The sequence below is a fragment of the Triturus cristatus genome, chromosome 7 (genome assembly GCF_964204655.1).
Source record: "Triturus cristatus chromosome 7, aTriCri1.1, whole genome shotgun sequence".
Classification (NCBI taxonomy): Eukaryota; Metazoa; Chordata; class Amphibia; order Caudata; family Salamandridae; genus Triturus; species Triturus cristatus.
The window spans coordinates 1,117,509,394-1,117,521,451 of NC_140590.1; positions in this window are offsets into that span (position 1 = coordinate 1,117,509,394).

Sequence of the window (12,058 nt, forward strand, 5' to 3'; positions counted from 1 at the left end):
GATGACAGTACCTGAGGAGAGAAAGAACAGAGAGCAAAATACAAAGCACAAACCACAGAACAATATTTATCTAGAATGGTGTGAGGACCTAGACATCAGAGTATCAAGGATTCAGGACAGGCTCAGGACCGGGAAGGTGACCTCTTCTAGTGTAACACCAGCGTTACACCCCTCACTGGTGCTACTCCCTCAGGCTCGGGCTCGTCTGGACCCATTCCTAGATGTGCCTCCTCTGTTGTTCCCCGATCTTTCCCTAGTGTTGGAATCTTCAATCAGATTGCAGCAAAATCAGGCAGCATCTCAGTATAGCATTGGCATCTATTCGGTCAAGTGCGACTAACTAACTAGAACTTACCTCTGTTATACCAATTCAAATATATAATCCACCCCCAAATGTTTCAATTCCATGTACACCACTCAATTTGTTTGGGCCAAGCAATGGGGTGAGGGCATCACACCATACTAAGTGCAATACTTTTCTTTGGTTCTATTGTCTAATTCCTCGCCCCTTAATTTTAATCCCCACAAGCTTTATTCCCACAAACATTTCATATGTGGATCGATAAATCTGTAATACAATGTTTCGGGTTCTTCCTCTCGTAGGTTTAAGAGTTGATCTTCCCATGTCCTTGCTGAGCACACGATTGGCAGCCATTCAATAGTTTCATTAGTTTCAGAACAAAGAGGTTTCGCGAATGCATGATTGACACAAAGGATAAGGACATTGGTCTTCCTCCAAGGCCCAAATACGAGCTATTAATGAAGTCAGAGAAAAATATGTTAGAATACAAAATTAAATTAATTCACTGTATACCACTTTCTTTTACTCTAACCCCATTTACTTAATATTTCTTTTGCATTAGTGGCTTAGTAAATCTTTCATAGGTTAGTTTCAGCATGGCATATGCGTTAATTCGAGGGTTTCGAGCAGCCATGGTAAAAGCTATTGCGCAGGTGCAAAGATTTCCAAGAAAGCTAAAGAAGACATCATACTACGTAGATGTAGTAGACGCATGCACTGAAGAGCTCCCACGGTTTTGGCAGCCATTTTCAGGACATTCGGGTTACTCATTAGTGAAGCACATAGAAAAGCTTCCCCTAGATATGATATGTAAAATGTGATGCAAATTTAGTACTTACAAACAGGTTGGTTATAATGTTACAAGTTATTCGAGAGGATTGCAGACAAGCAAGATTCTTTTTAATACGAAACCTTGCTCCATCAGTACAGTAATTGTTTTAATAGCTATCCACCCAACCATACCCAATTGGAGCTTAATCTATTGCTCCACCTGACTCTCAAGGCTGCTTAGGGCAGGCCTGTAATTGCAGCGGATGACTTCAGAAGGGTCTCTGTGAGCTTGAATGCCTAAATATTTGACAGAGTCTGGACACTATTGCAGGGGAAACTCGAGGTTGCAAGGGACAGTCGCATCTGTGAGTGGAAATAATTAGGATTTATTCTTATTGATATGGATGCCGAAACATTGCCAAAACACTACACCCTGCATAATGTCATCAGCATAAAGAAAAACTAAAGCTATTCCACGTGGTCACCTGACGCTCCTATGCAAATGCCTCTCCTGTAAATGGTAGACTAAAGGATCCATGGCAATTATAAACAAAAGATAAGAGAGGGGACAGCCATGTTGAGTACCACATGATAAGGAGAATGGCTCTGTAAGTGTACCATTGAGTCACACCATAGTGTTGCAATACAACAGGCGAATCAAGTGACAAAATTACATCAGTTACAGGAGCCAAGTATAACATAGGAGAAAAACAGTGAAAACATAATTACATGGGTTATTAGAGCACAGCATAGCCAAGACACACGTCAAATGGGGCATGGAAGGTAGAGGGGATATGGTAAAAATGGATAAGGAATGCATATTTGGGTCAGGCAGACAGGCAAGAGAGAAATTACTTACCAAACAGTCACAGTAAAAGACATACAAACCGGCTGGGGACCAACAATCATAAACATCCTGTGAATCAGTGATAGTATTAGATGGGAGGTGCGCAAGGAGCAGTCCAGCAACAATGAGGATAGGTTGAAACCGCCAAGATGGAGGACCCAGGCCATGGGAACCGACTGCATCAACCCAAAATGGCAGAACACACAAAAATCCAACATGAAAACCACAAGGCAACAGACTCGAAGGCTTCACGCAGGGTCGGAAGGGGGAGGCAGACACATGACCACGGAGGGAGGAGGGCAGGACACCGCTGATCACAAAGCGGGTCATCGACCTACACACATTTGGGGCTCCAGGGGAGCACAGCATCGCCATTCAAAATGCCGCAGAGAGGGGAAAATCATATTCGGGTGCCAGGCAAAAGCCCAGGAGTGGTGGAGGCAGCAGCAGGGACCAGAAGGGCGCACCTCCCAAAAACTCAAGAAGCAAAACAATCGAGGGGGCACTGGTCAGCAGCGCCGCAGTACTCACCGCCACTGAACACCAGCCATGAGAAGCAAGACTCATGCATCTCCATCGTCACTAGGGAGGCGGTGCAAGAGGACAGGAAACTGCAGCAAAACCCGGAGGGTAGTGAGGGACGTGGCCCTTAGGGGCCATGTGGGCTACTCACAACCGCCTGCTATGCCTTCCTAAGAACGAAGAGTCGGCAAGACAGTATTGAATACAAATTTACATGTTTTTTGGCAATACTCTGCAGAGGAGTCCAATCAGACCTGCACCCTAAGATGTCTGCCGAGGGGCTGGCCCCCCAACAGTCTGCAGTGGATAATCATTCCTCTTGTGAAGCCCTCAACCATGCCCATAATGGAAAACTACCAGCCTGAGCTGAACATGAACAAAGAGGCACAGTAGGATGAGCTAACACCTGCCAGTTGGGTACACTTTGTCAAGGCCTCAAGGCCACGGCGCTGTGTTTCAACATCTCCTAACATGGGAGCAGAAACTACAAATTCAGATAAGCATTGCCAGGTCAAAGTGGCCTATTCATTAGCATGTTAGGAAACAGCCTTGAGAAACAGAGAAAAATAATAACGAAATACAGTGTTCTGCTGAGTCAAGCAACATGAGAAATGAGGCCTAACTCTCGCCCAGTCTAAGCAGCATATATGGAATTGCGAAATGCTAAATGGAGTCACACTTGCTAACTGAAGCCTGCACTTTACGGGGATAACTCAGAGGGTTGTATAACGTGAATGCAAATGGCGTCTATTTAGCCATGCACTGCTAACCTAACATGGCATAGAACAAGTGCATTGCAGGGAGGGGAATTTCAAACCCAACAGACCTTCCTTTTAGCACAAGTGGCTAAATTCATTATTTGGCTATCCGGTAGGGACTTTACAATTCTAAGCAAAGAGGAAATGCATAGGTACTCATATGACAAACATGTAACGATGGAAGGAAGCAACACTTTTAAATGTATAAACCCATCTAATACTCAAAGATGTCCTCATCTAGGAGCATTAGATCCTGAATACCCTGCATCATCATGGTGAAGACTGTATTATCATGTTCTGGAGATCTAGGAGAAGTGGTAAGCTTAGTCACACAGTAAGTACAGCACACCAGAAGGCAAGGAATACATAAACAACAGGTAAAGATGACACAACCAATAGCTATTCAGACAAGTGGTATCTTCCAACCCCATGATGTGAAAAGACCCCAGAGCCATCCTGTGAGGGACCATGAACCATTATCTTGGTGGATTTCTGGGGCAAGTCTGTGTAATTTCTGCATTGCGGAGTTATGTTATGTTATGTTATGTTAAAATGGCTTTTATAGAGCGCACGGCTACTCAAAAAGAGTGTCCCGGCGCTTTTATATAGGGTAGGCTGCAGTATACTAACATAACACATTAAAAGAGAAAGTGTCACAGACAGAAAGAAAACAACGAGCAAAAGGAGACCTACTGGGTGAATAACCAGGTTTTGAGGTCCTTTCTAAAAGCTAGTAAGCTGGTGGCTCCCCGAAGTGTAAGAGGCAGAGAGTTCCACAGCTGTGGCGCCAGTAGTCCAAAGGAGCGACCTCCCAAGCGCACTCTCTTCACTCGCGGGACGATCGCCAAAAACAGGGATTCTGATCTCAGAGAGCGAGCCGGTCGGTAGAAGGCAAGTCTCCTTTGGAGGTACTTTGCTCCCGTCGCATGGTGGGCCTTGTATGTCAGGGTCAAAGCCTTAAAGGCGATCCGCTTGCGGATTGGGAGCCAGTGCAGGGTCTGGAGCAAGCCCGCAGCACTAACGTGTCTATTCAATCCAAAATCGCTCTCACCGCAGCATTCTGCACAATTTGGAGCCGCTGTAGCAGGTACTCTGGCAGGCCAAGGTACAGAACGTTTGAATAATCTAGCCTAGAGCCTATCAGGGCCAGCACAGTCAGCTTCCTGTGCTCCTCCGATAAGAGGGGAAGAAACCTCCGTAACATCCTAAGGAGGCCGAAGCAAGTGCCCGACACCCCCAGGATCTGGGACTTCATAGTCAACCCCTTGTCCATCTTGACCCCCAAGTTCTTAGCCATTTGGGATGAACAAGTTGGGGGGAACATATTGGTAGGCCACCAAGCCTGCCAGTCTGGCTCCATGTCACACCCAAAGAAAAGTACCTCGGACTTATCGGAATTGCACTTGAGGCTGTTCAGTTGAAACCATTGAAACACAGCCCCAAGGCAATCCCGGAAACTCTCCCCATCAAAGTCTCCTCCTCTCTTGCACGAGAAGAGGAGCTGGGTGTCGTCTGCATAAGATACGATCCGGGCCCCAAACGACTCCGCCAACGCCGCCAAAGGGGTCATGAAGATATTAAAGAGGGTCGGGCTCAAAATAGAGCCCTGAGGGACCCCGAATCCCAGAGGCGGCATCACGGCGGAATCTGGCGAGGCCCAGACCGTTTGCAGGCGGCCCGCTAGAAAGGAGGAAAACCAGCTGAACACCGTCCCCCGTAGTCCAATCTCATAGAGTCTTGTGAGAAGACCGTCATGGGGGACGGTGTCGAAAGCCGCCGACAAGTCCAGCATCACCAGCATGGCTTTGCCCCCAGTATCCAGAACCCCTTTAATAGTTTCTGAGACCTCGAGGAGCGCAGTCTCCGTGCTGAGATTTGGGCGAAAACCCGACTGGGTGGCATGCAGAATCTCATTCGACTCTAGAAAATTGGACAGCACCGTCTGCACGTGCTTTTCAACAACTTTCGTGAGAGCCGGCAGCAGAGAGATAGGCCGGTAGTTAACTGGGGCCTTTGGATTCAGACCAGGCTTCTTGAGCAGCGGGATGACCATTGCCTGCTTCCAAGCCTGCGGAACCACTCCCTGGCTCAGCGAGAGATTCAGTAGCGGGTTGGCCAATGGATTAACCACCTCGGCCAATTTCGCTAGAATTTTAGCAGGGCATGGGTCCAGGGGCGAGCCCGATTTCAAGTTGCCCAAAAGTGCTAAAGAGGCGGGCGCAGATATAGGTGGAAATACGCCCAGCGTCAAGCCTGGCGAAGCCGGGGGCGATCGGTTGGCCTCAGAATTAATTCGCTCCACGGGTACAGCCGATGGAAAAGAATCCTGTATAAGTTGGACCTTGCTGGTAAAAAAACTAGCAAGATCAGAGGCCCAAGAGTCAGAGGGTCTCTCCTCAAAGATGTTAGTCCGTGGAGAAATAAATTCTCTAACTATAGAGAAAATCTCCTTACAGGAGTTGGAGGCAGCTTCTATCCTCTCTGCCAAGTAGGCTTTCTTACCCAGGCGAATGTCCCGGTGATACTCCTTAACCGCGCTCTTATAGGTCAACTTAGCATCCGAGTCATATTTTACCCGCCAGGCTCTTTCAGCTACCTTGCACTGCTGCCGCCTGGCCGACATTGCTGCGGTGAACCAAGGGGCGGAAACTCGTTTAGGAGTAAGACGGGGGGCCAGTTCCGGGACAAGATCGTTGAGCCTGTCAGAAAGCCATGCCTGCAAGGACTCCAAATCCTTCGTCAGGTCGCCAGAGAGGGGGCAGGGATGATTCAGGGCAGCCTGAGCCAGCATCTCAGGGGTCACTCGATGGTACGCCCTATGGGTGCGACCATGCTGCTGTGGAGCGACAACAGCCGATTTAACTGTGCCTTTGATCGAAAATTTAGCCAGCGAATCGTCTGACCATAGTACCGGGATAATCTCTAGGACCTCAAAAGGGGAAGTCGAGAAAACCTGGTCAAGAGTGTGCCCCTTGTCATGCGTCGGCCCCTGCAGATAGGGGAGCAATCCCAGCGGTGCCATAGCCTCTGAGATTTTAATAGCGGCCGCGTCGGATGGATCATCATGGAGTAGACACTGGGGGCACTATCGGGGATGTAAACGCAGCAGCTGCTGCAGGTGACGCGATAGGCTCTACCCCTGTCAGACAGTATGACGTCTAAAACCATCCGATTTTGAAGAGCATTGAGTCTGGTAGACTGGAACTCAACTGTTATATTGGTCAGTATACCCGCAGCAGTATTGATGACTCCCTCAACTACTCTGGCCAGGCACTGAATATAATACTATTGCACATGGGACCCCAGAACGGCAGAATGCCCTTCAATATGTCAGTAAACTGCTGCAGTGAGGTATCTGTCGGATCAATATCATCTGGATTGACGACTCTCTTAACTCGGGGCTGGGACACCACTACGCTGCAAATGATGAGTTTTGTGGTAGTTGGGAGGGGCCACATAGACTGGGGGAAGGAGGTAAGAAAGATAGCACTGCCCAGACCATCCCTCAGGGAGCTACACATAGCCACGAGCCCCACAAACAAAAAACAAAATTGGGTGGTGGGAGCAAGGGCATACTTTTTGGCATTCTCAATATCGAAGTGGTGTTGGATCTACTGTCCCCCACCTCTATGTCTCCTGTCCCTTGAACACAAAAAGGGGCTAATACGTCTACCACTGCCAGGGGTATAGGATTATCTTCAGTGACATTGCGGGCATGGAAGGATTGTTAATATTCAGACACATTGAACTGTGAAAACCTATCTCCATCCATCCCTGTTCTGTTTGCCTTTCTACCTCTATCTGCTGCTCTGATGCAAGAACTCAAGAACACTTGGTGGAACCGCCCATCTCCAGAAGAAACACCAAGCGGGGACCTATGTTGAGAAAGGTAAACCATCCCTCACAGCTATTAACATAGGACAGGGGCATAGGCAGCAAGTTCTCACTTTGATGTGTGACAGAAGGTAACAAACCACACACCTAACATTTCATGGTATTATAAACAGCATGCGTTTGATGCAATGTCCGAATAAAAACATTCTCCCTATAGGACTTCCGGTGGTCTTCTTTGTGAGGCGTTAAAGTATCAAAAATATGCTGGGAGGTGTTGGTGTAGTGCTTATCCAAGCTTGCACAGGATATTTCTCTTCTAGGAAGAACTGGACCTCAAATACAAATATCTGAGAAGGCTAAATTATTACAGCAAATGCTATTTTAGTCTTGGGCAACCAAGAGGATCAAACAGGACAATGTGGAGTGGGGTGCGGAGCAGCAAAGGGCTGCTCTTCATCAGGGATAGGACGACCAAAGGGATACATTTTAAAAAAATTCGAGGGCAACATATAGGTGTTATAAAGGAGAGAAAAACTCACAGGCTAGAGCCACTATTGCAACAACAGTACCAGGGGGCACAATTCACCCAGCATCCATTTAGAGCCTCGCTGGCAGGCTCCTATTGTTCATCAATGGTGGTGCTATGAAGCACTGCCACGGAGGAGCTGCACAATCGCAACCCTTGCAGATTAGGATAGGGCAACCTCCCTCCTGGGCAAATACCCTAAACTATCCTCTCCAGTGTCTAGGGCAGTGCACCAGTATAGTTCACCCTAGTCTAATTCAGGTACCTTAGGCACAGCACCTGCACCCTAAGCTCAAGTCTTTCCCTAACTCCTAGGCTGTTAGGCAGGTGCACCTTCCTTTTTCCGGGGCCTCAAATTACATTTGGTAACTCCAGGCACTTTTTCACCAACAAAAAAGGGGCAGAAACTCCAGATCAGACGGGCATCAAGACTCAGGTTTGGTTGTATTGGCTACAGAGGTACCCGAGGCAGCCCTTATCTCCGAGTCACTCTCCTCGGCCTTCTGCACCTACCTCATCCAGGCATCAGAGAAGGGAATGAAGGATGGCACCCTCTCACATTCCTGGTCAGCGATGCCTTCATTGACCCAGCTGGCATACTGGAGCGGAAGAGGCACCCGCTTCACATGAGATATATGGATCCAGTGCTTTCTGCAATCCACCTTTACAGCCGTTCTATTGATAAGAAGAAGAATGAAAGGCCCCTTCCAGCTCAGCTCCAAGCAGCTTTTATGATGAAAATTCTTAATCAAAACATAATCGCCGGGCTGGATACAATGCCCGGGCCCCTCTGGTACTGACTGCAATGTGGTATGTATCTGTTGGTGAAGAGAACGGAGATCTTTAGACAACTCGTACAAATAGTCTACAAGCATGGGATACTCTATCTCGGATAAGCGCTTTGATCTTGGGATGCCCCAGCCATTAGCAGGGTGCCCAAAGATCACTTCATACAGTGACAACCTGTTCTAGAATGCGCTGTCGCTCTGGTAGATAGTAAAGCCTAGGGTAACGCATATGGCCAACGCAATCCTGTGCTCTCTTGAATATTTGCTAATTTCAGTTTGAGAGTACCATTGTACTTCTCAACCAAACCTTCTGACTGGGGGTGGTTTGCTGCATGAAACTTCTTCATAATATGTAAACCTGTGCACACCAATTCAATGACTCGTGACTTGAAGTGACTTCCATTGTCACTCCAAATCAGGCGTGGCAACCCATAGCATGGGAAGTACTCTTTTAGAAGTGCCTTCGCCGTCGCCATGGTTGTATTCTCTTTGGTGGGGTAAGCCTCAATCCATATACTGAATGTGCAAATCACGACTCAGACATATTTTAGGTTGTTCACAGTTTCCATTCTGATTAAATGCATTTGGAGAACCTTGAAAGGGAAGGAAGGTGGGGCAAAGTTACCAGCTGGTGTAGGAGTACCTTTCCCAGGGTTGTGCTTCAGACAAATAATGCAATGTTTGACCAGGTGTGTGGCTACTTTAGCGATATTATCTTTGTGCCATACTGAGGCCAGCAGCTTGCATATTCCCTTGGCACTAACATACACTGGGCCATGGGCCATAGTGACAATAGGTAGTACAAATGCATTGGGAGCAACCATCGCTGTTTCCCAGACAAGTCAGTCCAACATCCATCCTCGTCCAAATGACCTGTTCTCTCCTCCCACATGGCCAATTCATCCACAGTCGCCTCAGCCTGAATTTCACTGACATTTTCCAATGTATCTTCGAACATTCCATCATCTGCAATGGCTTTATGAGCGCTGCATTTCACTATTGCTAACTTAGTGGGAAGTGTCAATGTGGACAGCAATCTATGTATCAATGGGCCAGTCTGTATTCGCTGTCTGTGCGAGGTCAGGAACCCTCTCTCCGCCCAGAGGTGCCCAAAACTATGGGCCACCCCAAAGGCATACTGGCTGTTGGTGTAGATATTAACAGCCAGTCCCTCACTCAACTCGCAAGCCCTAAGGAGGGCAACTAACTCTGTAGTGTGGGCCAATTGGTGTGGGATATGGGATGCCTCAACTACAGTGTGTAGCGTTGTGATTGCATAGGCTGCAGTGGTGGTGCCATCTGGTAATTTGAAACAAGAGCCATCGACATATAGTTCCCCTTGGAGGTCAGATAAGGGAGCATCAGTCAGGCCTACCCGTCCTTTCATTTCTTCCTCAGCCTGAAATAAACAATCATGGACATCATTGTTCTTTTCTTCCGAAGGGAGGGGTAGTAACGTGGCTGGGTTCAGAAAGGCACATCCTTTGATGGTAATGTGCGGAGAAACAAGGTCAATTCGTAGCCAGTCAGACACGCACTAGTAAGGTGCTGCGTCTTTGTCTTGTTCAATAACACCTCCACAGCACAAGGTACCATTACTGTGAGATCAGTATCAAGGACGAGCCCTGCCGATTGTCTGATGGAAAACACCGCTGCAGCTCTCAGACAGCTCAGGAGTGCTCTGGCGACATTATCAAGCATGGCAGAGAAGTAGGCGCAGAGTCTCTGCTTTCCACCGAAACACTGTGTTAGGACAAAAAGCGTGCAACCGTCCGCCTCATGCACGTAGAGCACAAAAGGCTTCTGGTAATCAGGAGTACCAAGCACAGGAGCAGCGCAAAGCGCAGCCTTTAATTGCACAAAAGCTTGCTTGCATGCAGGTGTCCAAGGCAAGGGTTCATAAACATCTTTAGTGGTCAGGTAAAGAAGGGGTTTTGTTAGTAAGGATTAGTTAGGGATCCAGTGCTGACAATACAAAGTTATCCCAATAAACATGCGTACCTCACGTTGGGTCTTAGGAACAAGCATTTTCGTAATAGCAGCTATGTGCTCAGGTGTCATTCTGTGATCCTCCTTCGACAGTAGGTGACTTAAATAGGTGGCCTCCTGTTGACAATATTGGTATTTTGAAACGGACACCTTGTGTCCATGATATGCCAAATGCAACAATAATTTAACGGTGGCTTCCTTGCAACCATCCTCATCATCTGAAGCCACAAGGAGGCCATCAACATACTGCAGCAGCACATTATGAGGGGGGAACTCCAAAGAATCCAATTGAGCTTTCAAGGCTTGGCTATAGATGCTGGGACTTTCAGTATAGCCTTGTGGAGCACGACAGAATCTAGAGCTCCGACCGGCTATTGCAAATCCAAACAGATATCTGCTATCTGTATGGATTGGTTTGCTGAAGAAAGCATTCTTTAAGTCTATTACAGAAAATAATTTTGCTGATGGGGGAATCATCGTCAGGATCGTGGTAATGTCTGGGACCACAGGGTACTGGGGAACCACGATCTTATTCACCTCTCTAAGATTAATCACTAAGCAGTAAACGTCAGGGTGGGCATCAGACAAATCCAAGGGTGTCTTTTTCACAGAATAGGAAGAATAGGGCTATTACACACATTCACCACAGTTTCTTCAACCACACCAGACTTAATCAGATCCTGTATTATCAGTAATAGGGCCTTTTCACCTGCCTGGGATATCTTATACTGGGAAGTACATGGCAATCTAGCGTCGTCTTTGATCTGTATAGATACTGGTGGGATCTGGAGTAATCCCACATGCATGTCTCCTGTAGCCCATAATGTGGGCGGCACATCTTTGAACTCTGCGGGAAGGGTGGCATCCTTTGCGGAGCATTGTTTAGCACGGGCTACTTGCGGTCCAACAGTCATGTAAACACTGTCTGGAGAAAAAAAAATTTTGCATGCAACCTTTTTAACAAATCCAGTCCCAACAAATTTTCTCCACAGTTTGACGCCAGCAAAAATGGCGAGTCAACCGTAACGTAAAGGGGCCAAGAGTCAAAGCAAGAGGCTTGGAAATGGGGCTAATGACAGGCATGTCTGAAAAACCCACCGAAATATTGTTTTGGCCAGACAGAGCTGCCCCAGGGACCAGTGATCAGGAAACAGAGCTATTCATAGTCCCTGTGTCAACTATTTTTACAGTTGTACCCTGTAAATCAGCAGTGATGTAAGGTCCACACTAATCTATAGGCACCGGAACTGGCCCCTCACCCTGTCCTTGGCTGCCCCAGCTGTGAGACAACCCTGTCACCTCATCCATGTGATAGTCGTCGTGATAGTACTGCTGTCCTCGGGGGTCATCAAAATAATTCCCGCTCTGCCTATTGTATAATGTATCTTCTGACTATAACCCCCTCTACCTCCTGCTCCTCATCCGTGACCTCGAAAACCCTAACCTCTTGGGGCCTCACCTTTCTGCAACAACTCTGGACACTCGTGAGAACATCCCAGCACACAAAAAATGTTGTTACAGGAATTATTTAAACGTGCAGAATATTGGCACAAATTTGAATACAAAAGTAAGTAGTTGTTCTTTTCTTTTTTAATCCTTGAGTCTTCAAAGAGAGCCTTTCACAACAGCCGACACGTGTTTCGTCGCTTAACAAGGGAAATCGTTCTGTGACTTTATCAAGGCTGCACAGAAACAGATAAAAGGCACTGTATCACAAGATAC